Genomic DNA, 17689 nt, shown 5'->3' with positions numbered 1-17689 from the left:
CCAGCCTCCAGAGGAAGAAGTTCCTATTTGACCAAAGAGAAAAAAGCAGATAAAATATTCCCCAAGAAAATTAGGTAAGTTGTTTTTGTGTAAATATTTTCACCATGTGAAGTGGGGTGGGAAGGGCGAGGTAAGAGTGGAAGTGAGAGCAGGGATCAACATTCACCAGTTGAGTTAATAAGTTACATTTTAGACAACTAAAAACTGATGTTAAATCTATTTTTTTTAATTAATATGATCCTTGCAAACAACCATAAGTTAGAGTATCTGGTTAGAAATAATTTAGAATGCTCATTAAGTAAAAATATACCCACATGCCTAAAACTATACATTAAATGATGCATTCTGAATAAAAGTGCCAGTCTGTCTGAACTTCTGCAATTTGATCAGAATAATTTTGTTCAGCTCCAGTTATTATGCTCTTGTATTAAGAAATAATTGTATTGCTCTTTATAACAACCAGTCATGTTAACTAGGGATTTGTCTGCCAGTCTACCATTCTGATTGTGTGCAGCAAGGTACATTTTTGGAATGGTATTTAAATAAAGGCTGGAATGTGATGATTTTTTTTTTCTTTTTGTTCTTTTTTTAAGTGACCACAATGAATCGACTATGAGAATGTTCAGAAGAGATTCACCAAGTTTGAATTCATAAAAAGGCTTTCACCATGATTAACTATTGCAAAAACAGCTGTAATTTCTGAGCATTTCTGGACGTCTTCAGAGAGCTGCTGCAGTAAGTAATTCTGTTTTAGTTTTTCATTCAGTATTTCAGAGTAATATGCTGACCAGACGTTAACTCTGCTATCTTAGAACAAGTTATCTTTTGTTTTATTCCAATGTACGAAGGGTTTGTTCTACAGTTATGATGGTAGTTATAAGTAGTCCAGTATGTTTCACTTCATTTGAGGTAAGACTTAATATCAATGACTCTGTTGGCATAGCATTTAACACTGTACACTGTACTACATTACATCTTTATAATTGTTGCTCTACTAGTTTCAATTTACTTGAGGTAAAAGTTAATATTAATGACAATGACATTTTCATAACTGTTGTTACTTGTTTCACTTTACTTGAGGTAAAAGTTAATATTAATGACACTTAATGACATTTTCATAACTGTTGCTACTTGTTTCACTTTACTTGAGGTAAGAGTTAATATTAATGACACTGTAATGACACTTAATGACATTTTCATAACTGTTGCTACTTGTTTCACTTTACTTGAGGTAAGAGTTAATATTAATGACACTTAATGACATTTTCATAACTGTTGCTACTTGTTTCACTTTACTTGAGGTAAGAGTTAATATTAATGACACTTAATGACATTTTCATAACTGTTGCTTGTTTCACTTTACTTAATGACACTGTAATGACACTTAATGACATATTCATAACTGGTGCTATTTGTTCCACTTTAGTTGATGTAAAATAAATTGTTAATGAGTCTGTTATTAAATCATTTGACAGTATAATAAAGCTTAATGAAATCTTTATTGCTTGTCCTACTTGTTTTGCTTTATTTCAGCAAGTGGAAATATTAATCATTGTTTTGTTAAAGCATTTGCTAGTGTAATAATTAAATCAATATGACTACTATTATGACAAAATTATGTTAGATCATGATTTCTTGGTTAATGACAAGTTGCCATAATGAAGACATTTCGAATTATGTCAACTTTGTATTAAAAGTGTCATCATTTACCGAATGACACTTTATGACAACAGTCATAAATATTCATGAAGACTTATTGATGCTCATGACAGGTGTTATGTCATGTTTATGACAGTGTCATGACAGTCTCATTCACCCCCCTTCAAATAAAGTGTTACCAATTTTTTTTTCTAAATTTACTGAAGTTAATGTAACTGAGTAAATGTAACTAGTTACCAGCTAGTTATGATGTAACTACAGTCCAGTGGATTTCTGATGACGCGAAGCTTCAAGCACTGGGTGACTTCTACATTTATTGTCTCTGTTTGTTACATTGGAAATGAATCTAAAGAAATTTATAACAAAGTTTTATACATCGAGTGAAGCATCATAGGGAAAGCCGTAACGCTCCACTGGAGAAAGTTAATCTGTTTGGTCTCGTCTTGACAGATTACAGTTCAGAGTGTTGCACTGCCAGACAGAACATGTTAAAATAAAAGCTCAGGCTGATTTCTGTCCACAAAATCATGATGAATCTGTAAAACCTTCAAGAACAACACAGCAGCATCCGCCTCAGAGACGGCAGAAGGCTGCGGTTGCAGGGCGTCTTAGTGGATGGGGCATCGCTACAGACAGACTGTCAAACCCAGCAGAGATACTGGGAGACTTACTGAAGGCCTGACTGGAGGAAACATCCAGGAGCATCTGAGTCACATCAGCTACCAGGTCATCAAACCCCATGAGGCAAAGAAGTGAGAACGCTGCTACAGAAATATACTCTTTACTTTGTCTTTAATAATATCTTGTTTTTCCAGACATCCCTCTGTGGTTCAGATTTTAGGTTTTCTGGATTTACTGTCATGAATTGGTTGTGTTGATGGATGACCAAAATGCAACGAGGCAGAGATGGTGAGTAGATTTGAAGTTTTATTAAAAACCAAAGGGCAAAACTTACAAAATTCACAGAAAATACAGGGAGCCAGAGCAGAACAAAACCAGAAACCAGCAACAAAAAGCCAGCAGGGGAAACAGGGAAGGAACAGGATTTAACTGGAGGAACCAGAAGGAACAAAAGACGGGAGCTGATTGGCTAACAGGCTGCAGGTATGAAGAGAGAGAGAAAAAGAAAGGGAGAGACAGACAGAGTGAGATAGAAAGAGAGGGAGAGCAAATAAGGAAACTAAGAAACTGAGACAAAAACTAACTGGACAGAAGGAATGAATAATAATGAACTGAGAATAACTGAATTAAAATACAACAGAAACCAGCTGATCTGATCAAAATAAGAACTAAAGAACGTTAAATAATAATCAAACCAACTGAAACAACCAGGATATTTACTGACCTGCCTAAATTTCTACCCTGGAATGAAAAGTTGTGGTTTTCAATATAAACTGTTTATATCAGGGCAGAAAGTCGGACTAAGACGTTCTCCATTTGATCTGTTTTCTGATTTTATTAGGATTTGTGTGGATTTTCATCTTCTCTCCTTTATTTTATGGCTAAAATATAAATTAAATATAAATGGTTAAAGTTTAAGAGGTTAATAAAAAGCTGATTTATTGCGATCAAACCTGGAACCAGTGGAAATGTGACCTTCTTACTGAGCAGCTGTGACCTTTGACCCCACCTGCTGCTTTCAGATCAGATGAATGTTTCAGTTAAAGTGTCAGTAACCCTGACCTCGCCACCTGATTCTCTTCTCTGATTGGCTGGTTTTCTCTGGAAGGAGTTTTTGCTTTAACTGTTTTACCAGAGAGAAAAGGTTTTATTTTAGTTTATATAACATATTTAATACACATAGAAAATATTAATTTAGCTGCTTCTCATTACCAGCAGTGAGACGTTCAATCCCTGATATTTTAACATGTGATCAGATTCATGGTTCAGTTTGTTCATTCAGACTAAAAACAAACTAATTTATTCATTTATAACATCAATTATGGAAAAACTTATGTTTCTATAACTCATATGTTGTGAGTTACAGAATGAAATCTTAGGCTTTACCTTTATGAGCATTTAATTAGAATAAATACTGTAGCAGATCTTAATCACAGCAGATTGATTTGGTCCAGAGGGTCCAGTTTAGGTTTCAACCAGTCAGCCTCTCTACAGTCACTCTAAACTGTTTATCATTTGAAAAACATTTATGAACCAAGAAGGTATTAAAGGTGTTATTTACTTTCCAGGCATTTGATGGCATTTTATAACACAATCAAGTCACTATGTTACATTCAGCTATGAAATGTTAATCTATGGTGAATGTTCACTGGGAGGGACGTAAAAAATTCAGAATCACAATGTAAGATTGTTTAGGTTCTAGTGGCCAAGACATGGGGCAAAGGTCGCCAGGCCGGGTATCGAACCTGGGACATCCGCGTCAAGGACTGAGGCTTCCATATGTGGGCTGTGCTTAACCCCTGCACCACCTCAATGTATGATTTTAATAATTTATGTGTGTTCCTGCAGGTAACTGATGAAACAGTGACCGGAGACAGCTCTGTTCCGTCTCCATTCATTTCTATGGAGTTTGCAGTGAAGCGACAGTCGCTTGTCCTCATCCAACCAAACAAACAGGGTATTGATTCATGTCAAATTTCACGCTCGTACACGCAGACCTGCACACGCGGGTCACTGACGCTACATAAGAAAGATGAAAATGATTGAACTTTGTGTTAGGTTCAGTCCAGTGGAGAAAACTGAGGTTTTTAGCCCTCAGTGTGTTTCGCTGTTACCAAGGAAACCAGAGGGGAGGTACCTGTCTACCTGTCTCCACCTGTGTACCTGTCTCTACCTGAGTATCTGTCTCCACCTGTCTACCTGTCTCTACCTGGGTACCTGTCTCTACCTGTCTACCTGTCTCCACCTGGGTACCTGTCTCTACCTGGGTACCTGTCTCTACCTGTGTACCTGTCTCTACCTGGGTACCTGTCTCCACCTGGGTACCTGTCTCTACCTGGGTACCTGTCTCTACCTGGGTATCTGTCTCTACCTGTCTCCACCTGTGTACCTGTCTTTACCTGGGTACCTGTCTCTACCTGGGTACCTGTCTCCACCTGGGTACCTGTCTCTACCTGGGTACCTGTCTCCACCTGGGTACCTGTCTCTACCTGGGTACCTGTCTCTACCTGTCTCCACCTGGGTACCTGTCTCCACCTGTGTACCTGTCTCTACCTGTCTACCTGTCTCCACCTGTGTACCTGTCTCTACCTGGGTACCTGTCTCCACCTGGGTACCTGTCTCTACCTGGGTACCTGTCTCTACCTGGGTACCTGTCTCTACCTGGGTATCTGTCTCTACCTGGGTACCTGTCTCTACCTGTCTCCACCTGGGTACCTGTCTCCACCTGGAGGCACCGGAGTGAAGCTTTGGGTCAGTCAGTCTCTTTGGTAGAAGGAGCTGCTTCTCTATTTTCAATTAAATCTTAGAATTTTGATTATTTAGTTTATGTTTATTTACTGACTTTCTGGTTGATTTATAATTAGAATTGTTAATTAACTTTAGTTATATGTTTATTGACTAGTAATTGTCTTAATTGGTTAATCAATTTCAGTTTGGGACATGGGTGTTTCATACATACGTTGGTTTTAGGTTGGTCATTATGCACCTGGGGTGTCACATGGTTTTTTACCAGCCAGTCAGTCACATTGACAGTCTATCCAGCCAGTTACTTTTACTTTGAACACCTTGAAGTCTTAAGTTGTTTGATTTTTGGATTTTGAGTTGTCGGACAAATAGTCACTACAGAAAGACACACGATGAAAACAAGCCAGCAATATTACCATCCTCACTTTATCATCGAGCTCATTTTAATTTATCGTGCCATTAACTGCTTTATTGTTTATTGCAACAGGCCTACTTATTATTTTACTTACTTATTTAGGGTGCTCATATGTTTTTTCAGTGTTTGCATCAATCCATCAGAAATAATGAGAATATAGATCTGACTTATTAGATTGTGAAAGAAAAAATGTAGGAACTGATATTTCTGCTGAAGAAAATACCTAGAATCTGTTTTAATGATTAAACATGTTGATTCACAGCAGAACTGAGTTCATCTGGTCTGACGGCCACAATGAGCCAGTTTATCAGAATGAAAAACAAGAAGCTGGAAACAGACTTTATATTCATAAATATAGGAAGTTTTACCTGATTCTCTGATGATTTTCTGTTTCTGATTTATCTTCACAGGGTCGGTTTCTGTAAAATGAAGAAACAAACAGCTGTTAACATGGTTCATTATATTTAAATGTTTTATTTAGCAGAACTTAACAGCAGAAAGTTTGCAGGGTTTTTTTAACCCAACATCTTTGAACAGTGAGTCATTAAAGACGTCATGGAACATTTTCTGAAACTGAGAATCAGACCACAAACTTCTTGACCATTTAGAGACGAAACTTTTCACCTCCAGCTAGAAAACAACAAGAAACCAGTAAGACCACAGAGAGAGAGGCCAACCAGTCTGAGCTGCTGGAGGAACAAGAAGAAGTTTCACTTTCCCTTTATGTTAGATCAGATATGAGATGGTAGAGAAAATAAGTTTAAAGCTTTAGTTGCTCTGCAGGTGAAGACAGAGCAAATGTTACTGAATTATTAATTATTAGCTATTAATTAATAATTATTAATTAATGGTCTGTATTCTTTCAGGCCAACGTTATAATCCAGTGTATCTGTGTAGCTCAGGGTCGGCAACCTTTACCACTCAGAGCCATTTGTACCCGTTTCACACAGAAAAGAACCATCAGTAACATTGAACGTCCTATTTTCTTCAGATATTTTTCTTTTCCTCCGTAGTTGGTCTACCTGGGGTCGAAAAGTTCAAGTTGTGAGTTTGATGTTACAAGATCTCCTTAATTTTCTGTTACATTTAGAAAATGAATGAACTAAAATAATATACATTTTAATTAAATACTCATTAATTATTTTCAAAAGCTGAGCCGAATCAGAGGAGAGCTGCAGGTTGCCGACTGCTGAGTCCGTGTATTATTCTCATTATTCTTGTGTAACGATGGCACTTACACTGTAACCACTGCTGCAGTGTTAAATCAACACTTTTGAAAGAGTCAAAATTCTGTCAACCATTAGTGTTAAACTACATTTCTGTGGTATCATATTAACAACAAGAGAGTTTTTAAAGTTCACTAAATTAGTGATAAAATTACAGATTGAACAGAATCAAATGTCAACACTGACAGTGTTACTTTTTACTTTCCTAAGTATTAAACTTAGAAAAATGAACACTACTAAATATAAATATATTATATATATATATATAAATGAACATATCCTAAAATGACCTCTGCTGGTTACAGTTTGCATCCATCAGAGCAACGTTTCACAATCTACAGGAAAAGATCACACAGAACTCAACTCACATTTCACGTTTTTAATATTTCAACATGAACTAAACAATTCAGCCACCAGACACAACATATGACTGAATCTGTACCATCAGAGATGTTAAAGTATTTTAAATCAAAAGATCTAAAAACTGAAACCGTGTGAATTTGATCAACATTAAAATCCTGAAAATGTTCCTCAAATGTTTCCTCAGCATCTGATACCAGGGAAAAAAATAATCTCTCAAATATACAAACTAAAAATAATTAAATAATTACCTTATATTATTCTTGTGTAATAAAAATAAATTTTTTTTGCCTGGATAGAATATGGAAAACATTAGGATGCTGGAATACTGCATTTGGTGCATTATGCACCTACAGTATTATTCTTCCTATTGTTTAGCAAAACTAAAGTGGTAAAGTTTCAGTTGAACAGATGAACTAGATGTGAACTTTGCTCTGAGCTCCGTCACTCTTAGACTGTTTCTTCTGTCCACATCAAAACTATCCACAGCGTCTGCAGGAAAGCGTAGATGTTTGTCATATCACCATGGTAACAAACAGGAAACAAAGTGAAGCTAAAGAGTTTCATGGCTGCCCAGGATGTGGTCACTTTGCAGAGGATGAGCTTCTTCTCCGTCCAGCGCAGCCTGACCGTCTGCTGGTTGGTTCCAGATACCAGAAGGTCTGACTGACATCGTCTTTCCAGATCATCACAGCCTCACATGGCTGCAACAAGAAACCACATAATGACATGGAAATGTTGTCCAGTCTGCAACTAAATGTCAGTTATGCAACATTTACCTGGTGAAACAACAAGATGCTCCACTGACCTTCAGCACTTCTGTCTCTGCAGGCTGAATGTGCAGCAGACACAAAAATGTCCCACTCTGGAAAAACTGACAAAACAAAGTTATCGCAGCCCGTCTGCCATGTGCTTTTCTTTTAGCATGACAGCCAGATGATTGAAACACGGTTCAGTCGATACCTGGTTGGTCCTCCAGTGGTTCATCCTGGTTCCTGGCAGACCTGCAGATTTGGGCTGATGGGGCGACTGTCAGGCCCTCAGCTTCTCCTCTCTTCCTTTGAAGGATCCATTTTCACCGTTTAGTCGACCTCTCTGGTCCAAAGAGCCGCGCAAAATTTATCTGCAGCAATAATGAGACATTTTAGACCAGGGGAGTCCAAACTGGGTCCTGGAGGCATCCTGCATGTTTTATTCTCTCTCTGGTGGCAGTAACAACCTCCTCAGCAGGTCAATGTTCCTCTTAGGCCTCTAATGATCCATCATTTGATCCAGGTGCTTTAAACCAGGGAGACTAAAACATGCAGGATGCCTCTGTTCTGTCAGATCACCATGCGCAGTCACAATAGCATACATGCAGTGAGTACCTTGCTTGCATGCACGCCAAGAAGTCCGACCGTCAGTGGAGTTGTCAGTTTAGGATATGCAACAAGTTATAACGAAAATAAGTCATTCAATTGTTTATGATAACTAGATAGATATACATGCGTTGTCGTGGTTTCAAAGTGTATTTAGCTACAGTCAGCTACAACACGCCCGTGTAAAACTTATCCGCTAAGTCAGGATGCCATATAACTTAATAACAAAGTGTATGATGATCTACGTCATGATTCTATGTTGCTGATTAAATAAAATCATATGGTAAAAGAAAACCCAAATATTGGTAAATTTTAGCAACATTAATTATAAAAGACTTAAAAAACAATATTAAAAAGGTTTTCTACTTACATTCTCTCTCCATCCTCTTGATCCAAGCGAGTAAAAAGAAAATCGTTGAGATTCTTCCAGAAGCAAATTTAGTCTAGAACCTGGATGTTCAAGATTAAAGTATCGGTGTTTTTGAAACAAAGTAAATGAAGCATTGATCAGTTTTTGACAAAATGTAATGATTATAGCTTGTTTCATAATTGGTGACATTATTATGCTTTTATCACTTTGGACGGCCTTGTTGCTGAAATGCTGTATTAGTGAATTGAACCTGACTTAGATGTTTATGAGTGGAAACATCTTACAGAACAAAAGAAATAGAAACTCATGAACAGGAACCTGAACGACTGCAGAGTTTATCAGTCAGTGATCAGAAAAACCACAAACTGCAGAACAGAGAGAATGAAATGTACCAACATTTACCAGAAGACACATCAGCTAAAGATCAACAGATTATATGTGTCTGACTTGGTCAAATAATCATTGAATAATAATAAAACACATATTTTAGAAAACACTAACATAGACAACCAATGTGTCAATATTTGGTTTATTAAACCAACAGAGAATTGATAATTAAAGCTTCGTCTCACCATATTTTCTCTGAAAATATCGTTTCAGCAGTAAAACCAGAGTCGGCAGCAAAACCGCAGCGATTCCCCATCTGAGAGCCAGAATCAGATACAACTGGGAGGAAGATGAAGATGATGATGGATGTGAAGGAGAGGGTGGAGCATCAGAAGCAGTTGATGGTTTCTCTAAAATAAAACAATTTATTAAATAATTGCCCATCAATTTCTAATAAAAGCCAAAGTTTAACAATCTTTTCAGTCCTGCTGACCTTCCACAGAGATCCAGCTGGATGGAGACTCTCCCTGATCGCTGATGCTGCATTTATAAAAGCCTTCATCAGATCTCTTCACTGTTTTAAGAGTAAAGTTTCCCGATGCTCCATGACCAATGACGACTTTATCTTTATAGAAAGCAGCTGGGAGGTTGTGGGCTGGACTCTTTGCTCTGCAGCTCAGAGTGACGTCATCTCCCTCCATCACAGGGAGGACAGGACTCTGCAGGATCACTGATCCATCTCAACACAGAGACAAACTACAGCATTTCATCCATTTCCACACAGCAACACTAACTCCACAGTCTGATCTTACCAGAGACAGAGAGCTGGATGCTGCTGCTGCTGCTGGGGGAGGATCCAGATGTGGACTCACACCAGTACACACCAGAGTCTGATGGGTACAAGTAGCTGATGCTGCAGGTAGAAGCAATGGATCTTCCAAATCCATCTCCACACTGAGTCCTGGTCTCTCTGGTTGTGTTTCTCCTCACAGTCCCTCCATCAGAGATGTTTCCATCCTCACAGGTCAGAGTCACTGATTCTCCTTTAAAGAACTGAGATCTGCTGGGACTCGGAGTCAGAGCAGCTGGAGAGACTGAAGAGATTCAATTATCATGATTTCAGTTGTTAATAAAACTAAATAACATAATAATTATCCAAATTAACATTTTTCATTAAATTCTCAGACATAACCTTGAATTATTTTAATGTAACAGAAGCTCACCAATCTGGATCTGCAGAGCAGCTCAGCAAGAAGATCAGAACTAGAGAATAAATAAAAATCCATATTTATTCATTATAATCTGAAAAAAACATTGAAAACAATGTGCTCTGAAACTGTGTAACTCAGACTTCATATTTATTTTTAATATTTCTGCTTTTATATTAAGATGTTATTTATAAAGAAAAAATAAAAAGTTTGATCACTTTTTTTCATACAGCGCTGATTCACAACCATCCTCTCCTGTCACTTTATTAGACAACAGATCCATTTACACACAGAAACCTCCAGTCCCACAGTGATTCTATCACCAGATCCTATTAAATCCCATCCAGTAAAATGTCTCCAGTGTCTCAGACAGAGAGAAATGCTGATCCAGCAGAAAGAGACTAAAACTTTACTTACAGATCAGACAGTGAGATGTTCCTTCCATTGTTCTTCTCAGTGACCTGACGATGTTTGGCTGAAGCTGAGAACGGCTCACTGAGCCGCCTACTTCCTGCTGCTGGTCCGTCTGCTGCAGAGAGAGAGAGGAGGGGGAGAGAGAGGAGGGGCTGAGAGAGGAGGGGAGAGAGAGGAGGGCAGAGAGAGGAGGGGCTGAGAGAGGAGGGGGAGAGAGAGGAGGGGAGGAGAGAGGAGGAGAGAGAGAGGAGGGCAGAGAGAGGAGGGGGAGAGAGGAGGGGGAGAGAGAAGAGGGGCTGAGAGAGGAGGGTAGAGAGAGGAGGGGCTGAGAGAGAAGAGGGGCTGAGAGAGGAGGGGCAGAGAGAGGAGGGTAGAGAGAGGAGGGGCTGAGAGACGAGGGGCAGAGCGAAGAGGGGCAGAGAGAGGAGGGGCAGAGAGAGAAGAGGGGCAGAGAGAGGAGGGGCAGAGAGAGGAGAAGCTGAGAGAGGAGGGGCTGAGAGAGGAGGGGTTGAGAGAAGAGCGGGAGAGAGAGGAGGGGGAGAGAGAAGAGGGGCTGAGAGAAGAGTGGGAGAGAGAGCAGGGGCAGAGAGAGGAGGGGCAGAGAGTGGAGAGGCAGAGAGCGGAAGGGCTGAGAGAGGAGGGGCAGAGAGAGGAGAGGCTGAGGGAGGAGGGGCAGAGAGAGGAGGAGCAGAGAGAGAAGAGGGGCAGAGAGAGGAGGGGCAGAGAGAGGGGGGGGAGAGAGAGGGGGGGCAGAGAGAGGAAGGGGAGAGAGAGGAGGGGGAGAGAGAGGAGAGGCAGAGAGAGGAGGGGGAGAGAGAGAAGAGGCAGAGAGAGGAGGGACAGAGAGAGGAGGGGCAGAGAGAGGAGGGGCTGAGAGAGGAGGGGCAGAGAGAGGAGGGGCTGAGGGAGGAGGGGCAGAGAGAGAAGAGGGGCAGAGAGATGAGGGAGAGAGAGAGGAGGGTAGAGAGAGGAGGGGGAGGGAGAGGAGGGGCAGAGAGAGGAGGGTGGAGAGAGAGGAGGGGCAGAGAGAGGAGAGGCAGAGAGAGGAGGGGCTGAGAGAGGAGGGGCAGAGAGAGGAGGAGCAGAGAGAGGAGGGGCACAGAGAGAAGAGGGGCAGAGAGAGGAGGGGCTGAGAGAGGAGGGGCAGAGAGAGGAGGGGCTGAGGGAGGAGGGGCAGAGAGAGAAGAGGGGCAGAGAGATGAGGAGAGAGAGAGGAGGGGCAGAGAGAGGAGGGGAGGGAGAGGAGGGGCAGAGAGAGGAGGGTGGAGAGAGAGGAGGGGCAGAGAGAGGAGAGGCAGAGAGAGGAGGGGCTGAGAGAGGAGGGGCAGAGAGAGGAGGAGCAGAGAGAGGAGGGGCACAGAGAGAAGAGGGGCAGAGAGATGAGGGGCAAAGAGAGGAGGGGCAGAGAGAGGAGGGGTAGAGAGAGGAAGGCAGAGAGAGGAGGACAGAGAGAGGAGGGGGAGAGGGAAGAGGGGGCCAGAGAGGAGGGGCAGAGAGAGGAGGGGCAGAGAGAGGAAGGCAGAGAGAGGAGGGGCAGACAGAGGAGGATTAGAGAGACGAGGGCTGAGAGAGGAGGGGCAGAGAGAGGAGGGGCAGAGAGAGTAGGGGCAGAGAGAGGAGGGTGGAGAGAGAGGAGGGGCAGAGGGAGGAGAGGCAGAGAGAGGAGGGGCAGAGAGAGGAGGGGCAGAGAGAGGAGGGGGAGAGAGAGGAAGGCAGAGAGAGGAGAGGCAGAGAGTGGAAGGGCTGAGAGAGGAGGGGCAGAGAGAGGAGGAGCAGAGAGAGAAGAGGGCAGAGGGAGGAGAGGCAGAGAGAGGAGGGGCAGAGAGAGGAGGGGTAGAAAGAGGAAGGCAGAGAGAGGAGGGGGAGAGAGAAGAGGGGGCCAGAGAGGAGGGGCAGAGAGAGGAGGGGTAGAGAGAGGAAGGCAGAGAGAGGAGCGGCAGAGAGAGGGGGGCAGAGAGTGGAGGAGTAGAGAGACGAGGGCTGAGAGAGGAGGGGCAGAGAGTGGCGAGGCAGAGAGAGGAGGGGCAGAGAGAGGAGGAGCAGAGAGAGAAGAGGGGCTGAGAGAGGAGGGGCAGAGAGAGGAGGGGCAGAGAGAGGAGTGGCTGAGAGAGGAGGGGCTGAGAGAGGAGGGGTTGAGAGAAGAGCGGGAGAGAGAGGAGGGGGAGAGAGAGGAGGGTCTGAGAGAGGAGGGGCAGAGAGAGGAGGGTCTGGGAGAGGAGGGGGAGAGAGAGGAGGGGCTGAGAGGGGAGCGGCTGAGAGAGGAGGAGCTGAGAGAGGAGGGGTTGAGAGAAGAGCGGGAGAGCGAGGAGGGGGAGAGAGAGGAGGGGCAGAGAGAGGAGGGTCTGAGAGAGGAGGGGGAGAGAGAGGAGGAGCTGAGAGAGGAGAGGCAGAGAGAGGAGGGGCAGAGAGTGGAGAGGCAGAGAGTGGAGGGGCAGAGAGAGGAGGACAGAGAGTGGAGGGGTAGAAAGAGGAAGGCAGAGAGAGGAGGACAGAGAGAGGAGGGGGAGAGAGAAGAGGGGGCCAGAGAGGAGGGGCAGAGAGAGGAGGGGTAGAGAGAGGAAGGCAGAGAGAGGAGCGGCAGAGAGAGGGGGGACAGAGAGAGGAGGAGTAGAGAGACGAGGGCTGAGAGAGGAGGGGCAGAGAGTGGCGAGGCAGAGAGTGGAGAGGCAGAGAGTGGAAGGGCTGAGAGAGGAGGGGCAGAGAGAGGAGGGGCTGAGAGAGGAGGGGCTGAGGGAGGAGGGGCAGAGAGAGGAGGAGCTGAGAGAGGAGAGGCAGAGAGAGGAGGGGCAGAGAGAGGAGGGGTAGAGAGAGGAAGGTAGAGAGAGGAAGGCAGAGAGAGGAGGACAGAGAGAGGAGGGGGAGAGAGATGAGGGGGGAGAGAGGAGGGGCAGAGGGAGGAGAGGCAGAGAGAGGAGGGGCAGAGAGAGGAGGGGCAGAGAGAGGAAGGTAGAGAGAGGAAGGCAGAGAGAGGAGGACAGAGAGAGGAGGGGGAGAGAGAAGAGGGGAAAAGAGAAGAGGGGCAGAGCGAAGAGGGGCAGAGAGATGAGGGACAGAGAGAGAAGAGGGGCAGAGAGAGGAGGGGCTGAGAGAGGAGGGGCTGAGAGAGGAGGGGCAGAGAGAAGAGCGGGAGAGAGAGGAGGAGAGAGAGAGGAGGGGCTGAGAGAAGAGTGGGAGTAAGAGGAGGGGCAGAGAGAGGAGGGGCAGAGAGTGGAGAGGCAGAGAGTGGAAGGGCTGAGAGAGGAGGGGCAGAGAGAGGAGGGGCTGAGGGAGGAGGGGCAGAGAGAGGAGGAGCAGAGAGAGAAGAGGGGCAGAGAGATGAGGGGGAGAGAGAGGAGGGGCAGAGAGATGAGGGACAGAGAGAGAAGAGGGGCAGAGAGAGGAGGGGCTGAGAGAGGAGGGTGGAGAGAGAGGAGGGGCATAGAGAGGAGAGGCAGAGAGAGGAGGGGCAGAGAGAGGAGGAGTAGAGAGACGAGGGCTGAGAGAGGAGGGGTAGAGAGAGGAGGGGAAAAGAGAAGAGGGGCAGAGAGAGGAGGGGCTGAGAGACGAGGGGCAGAGCGAAGAGGGGCAGAGAGATGAGGGACAGAGAGAGAGGAGGGTCTGAGAGAGGAGGGGCAGAGAGAGGAGGGGCTGAGAGAGGAGGGTCTGAGAGAGGAGGGGGAGAGAGAGGAGGAGCTGAGAGAGGAGGGGCAGAGAGAGGAGGGTCTGAGAGAGGAGGGGCTGAGAGAGGAGGGTCTGAGAGAGGAGGGGGAGAGAGAGGAGGAGCTGAGAGAGGAGGGGCAGAGAGAGGAGGGGCTGAGAGAGGAGGGACTGAGAGAGGAGGGTGGAGAGAGAGGAGGGGCATAGAGAGGAGAGGCAGAGAGAGGAGGGGCAGAGAGAGGAGGAGTAGAGAGACGAGGGCTGAGAGAGGAGGGGTAGAGAGAGGAGGGGAAAAGAGAAGAGGGGCAGAGAGAGGAGGGGCTGAGAGACGAGGGGCAGAGCGAAGAGGGGCAGAGAGATGAGGGACAGAGAGAGAAGAGGGGCAGAGAGAGGAGGGGCAGAGAGAGGAGGGGCTGAGAGAGGAGGGGCAGAGAGAGGAGGGTCTGAGAGAGGAGGGGCAGAGAGAGGAGGGGCAGAGAGAGGAGGGGCTGAGAGAGGAGGGTCTGAGAGAGGAGGGGGAGAGAGAGGAGGAGCTGAGAGAGGAGAGGCAGAGAGAGGAGGGTCTGAGAGAGGAGGGGGAGAGAGAGGAAGGGCTGAGAGAGGAGGGGAAGAGAGAGGAGGGGCTGAGGGAGGAGGGGCAGAGAGAGGAGGGGCTGAGGGAGGAGGGGCAGAGAGAGGAGGAGCTGAGAGAGGAGAGGCAGAGAGAGGAGGGGCAGAGAGAGGAGGGCAGAGAGAGGAGGGGCTGAGGGAGGAGGGGCTGAGGGAGGAGGAGCTGAGAGAGGAGAGGCAGAGAGAGGAGGGGCAGAGAGAGGAGGGGTAGAGAGAGGAAGGTAGAGAGAGGAAGGCAGAGAGAGGAGGACAGAGAGAGGAGGGGGAGAGAGATGAGGGGGGGAGAGAGGAGGGGCAGAGGGAGGAGAGGCAGAGAGAGGAGGGGCAGAGAGAGGAGGGGCAGAGAGAGGAGGGGTAGAGAGAGGAAGGTAGAGAGAGGAAGGCAGAGAGTGGAAGGGCTGAGAGAGGAGGGGAAGAGAGAGGAGGGGCTGAGGGAGGAGGGGCAGAGAGAGGAGGGGCTGAGGGAGGAGGGGCAGAGAGAGGAGGAGCTGAGAGAGGAGATGCAGAGAGAGGAGGGGCAGAGAGAGGAGGGGCAGAGAGTGGAGAGGCAGAGAGTGGAGGGGCAGAGAGAGGAGGACAGAGAGAGGAGGGGGAGAGAGATGAGGGGGGAGCGAGGAGGGGCAGAGGGAGGAGAGGCTGAGAGAGGAAGGCAGAGAGAGGAGAGGCAGAGAGTGGAAGGGCTGAGAGAGGAGGGGCAGAGAGAGCAGGAGCAGAGAGAGAAGAGGGGCAGAGGGAGGAGAGGCAGAGAGGAGGGGCAGAGAGAGGAGGGGCAGAGAGAGGAAGGCAGAGAGAGGAGGACAGAGAGAGGAGGGGAGAGAGAAGAGGGGGCCAGAGAGGAGGGGCAGAGAGAGGAGGGGTAGAGAGAGGAAGGCAGAGAGAGGAGCGGCAGAGAGAGGGGGTACAGAGAGAGGAGGAGTAGAGAGACGAGGGCTGAGAGAGGAGGGGCAGAGAGGTGCGAGGCACAGAGTGGAGAGGCAGAGAGTGGAAGGGCTGAGAGAGGAGGGGCAGAGAGAGGAGGGGCTGAGGGAGGAGGGGCAGAGAGAGGAGGAGCTGAGAGAGGAGAGGCAGAGAGAGGAAGGGCAGAGAGAGGAGGGGCAGAGAGAGGAGGGGTAGAGAGAGGAAGGTAGAGAGAGGAAGGCAGAGAGAGGAGGACAGAGAGAGGAGGGGAGAGAGATGAGGGGGGAGAGAGGAGGGGCAGAGGGAGGAGAGGCAGAGAGAGGAGGGGCAGAGAGAGGAGGGGTAGAGAGAGGAAGGTAGAGAGAGGAAGGCAGAGAGAGGAGGACAGAGAGAGGAGGGGGAGAGAGAAGAGGGGAAAAGAGAAGAGGGGCAGAGCGAAGAGGGGCAGAGAGATGAGGGACAGAGAGAGAAGAGGGGCAGAGAGAGGAGGGGCAGAGAGAGGAGGGGCTGAGAGAGGAGGGGCTGAGAGAGGATGGGCAGAGAGAAGAGCGGGAGAGAGAGGAGGGGGAGAGAGAGGAGGGGCTGAGAGAAGAGTGGGAGAGAGAGGAGGGGCAGAGAGAGGGGGCAGAGAGTGGAGAGGCAGAGAGTGGAAGGGCTGAGAGAGGAGGGGCAGAGAGAGGAGGGGCTGAGGGAGGAGGGGCAGAGAGAGGAGGAGCAGAGAGAGAAGAGGGGCAGAGAGATGAGGGGGAGAGAGAGGAGGGTCTGAGAGAGGAGGGGGAGAGAGAGGAGGGGGAGACAGAGGAGGAGGAGAGAGAGGAGGGGCAGAGAGAGGAGGGTGGAGAGAGAGGAGGGGCATAGAGAGGAGAGGCAGAGAGAGGAGGGGCAGAGAGAGGAGGGGCAGAGAGAGGAGGAGTAGAGAGACGAGGGCTGAGAGAGGAGGGGTAGAGAGAGGAGGGGAAAAGAGAAGAGGGACAGAGAGAGAAGAGGGGCAGAGAGAGGAGGGGCAGAGAGAGGAGGGGCTGAGAGAGGAGGGGCAGAGAGAAGAGCGGGAGAGAGAGGAGGGGGAGAGAGAGGAGGGGCTGAGAGAAGAGTGGGAGAGAGAGGAGGGGCAGAGAGAGGAGGGGCAGAGAGTGGAAAGGCTGAGAGAGGAGGGGCAGAGAGAGGAGGGGCTGAGGGAGGAGGGGCAGAGAGAGGAGGAGCAGAGAGAGAAGAGGGGCAGAGAGATGAGGGGGAGAGAGAGGAGGAGAGAGAGGGGAGGGGAGAGAGAGGAGGGGGAGGTAGAGGAGGAGGAGAGAGAGGAGGGGCAGAGAGAGGAGGGTGGAGAGAGAGGAGGGGCATAGAGAGGAGAGGCAGAGAGAGGAGGGGCTGAGAGAGGAGGGGCACAGAGAGAAGAGGGGCAGAGAGATGAGGGGCAAAGAGAGGAGGGGCAGAGAGAGGAGTGGCAGAGAAAGGAGGGGAGAGAGAGGATGGTCTGAGAGACGAGGGGCAGAGAGTGGCGAGGCAGAGAGTTGAAGGGCTGAGAGAGGAGGGGCAGAGAGAGGAGGGGCTGAGGGAGGAGGGGCAGAGAGCGGAGGAGCAGAGAGAGAAGAGGGGCAGAGAGATGAGGGGGAGAGAGAGGAGGGACAGAGAGAGGAGGGACAGAGAGAGGAGGGGGAGAGAGAGGAGGGGCAGAGAGGAAGTTGGAGAGAGAGGAGGGGCAGAGAGAGGAGAGGCAGAGAGAGGAGGGGCAGAGAGAGGAGGGGCAGAGAGAGGAGGAGTAGAGAGAGGAGGGGCACAGAGAGAAGAGGGGTAGAGAGAGGAGGGTAGAGGGAGGAGGGGTAGCGAGAGGAGGGGCAGAGAGACGA

General features: G+C 47.5%; 1 protein-coding gene across 1 annotated transcript in view; it reads right to left on the bottom strand.

Moving 5' to 3' along the window:
• LOC145548480 (low affinity immunoglobulin gamma Fc region receptor II-like) overlaps window positions 1-10887 on the bottom strand; it is a 52659-nt gene extending 41772 nt beyond the window's left edge. Inside the window, exon 1 of the mRNA XM_081598931.1 lies at window positions 10707-10887. The gene's annotated coding sequence lies outside the window, so the exon portion shown is untranslated. The remainder of the gene's footprint in view (window positions 1-10706) is intronic.
• Between the last annotated feature and the right edge of the window lie 6802 nt (window positions 10888-17689).

The sequence above is a fragment of the Poecilia reticulata genome, chromosome 18 (assembly GCF_904066995.2).
Source record: "Poecilia reticulata chromosome 18, P_reticulata-male-v2, whole genome shotgun sequence".
In the NCBI taxonomy this organism is placed as follows: domain Eukaryota; kingdom Metazoa; phylum Chordata; class Actinopteri; order Cyprinodontiformes; family Poeciliidae; genus Poecilia; species Poecilia reticulata.
Note: the sequence above shows the minus strand (reverse complement) of the source record. Positions and strands in the feature narration are given on the sequence as shown.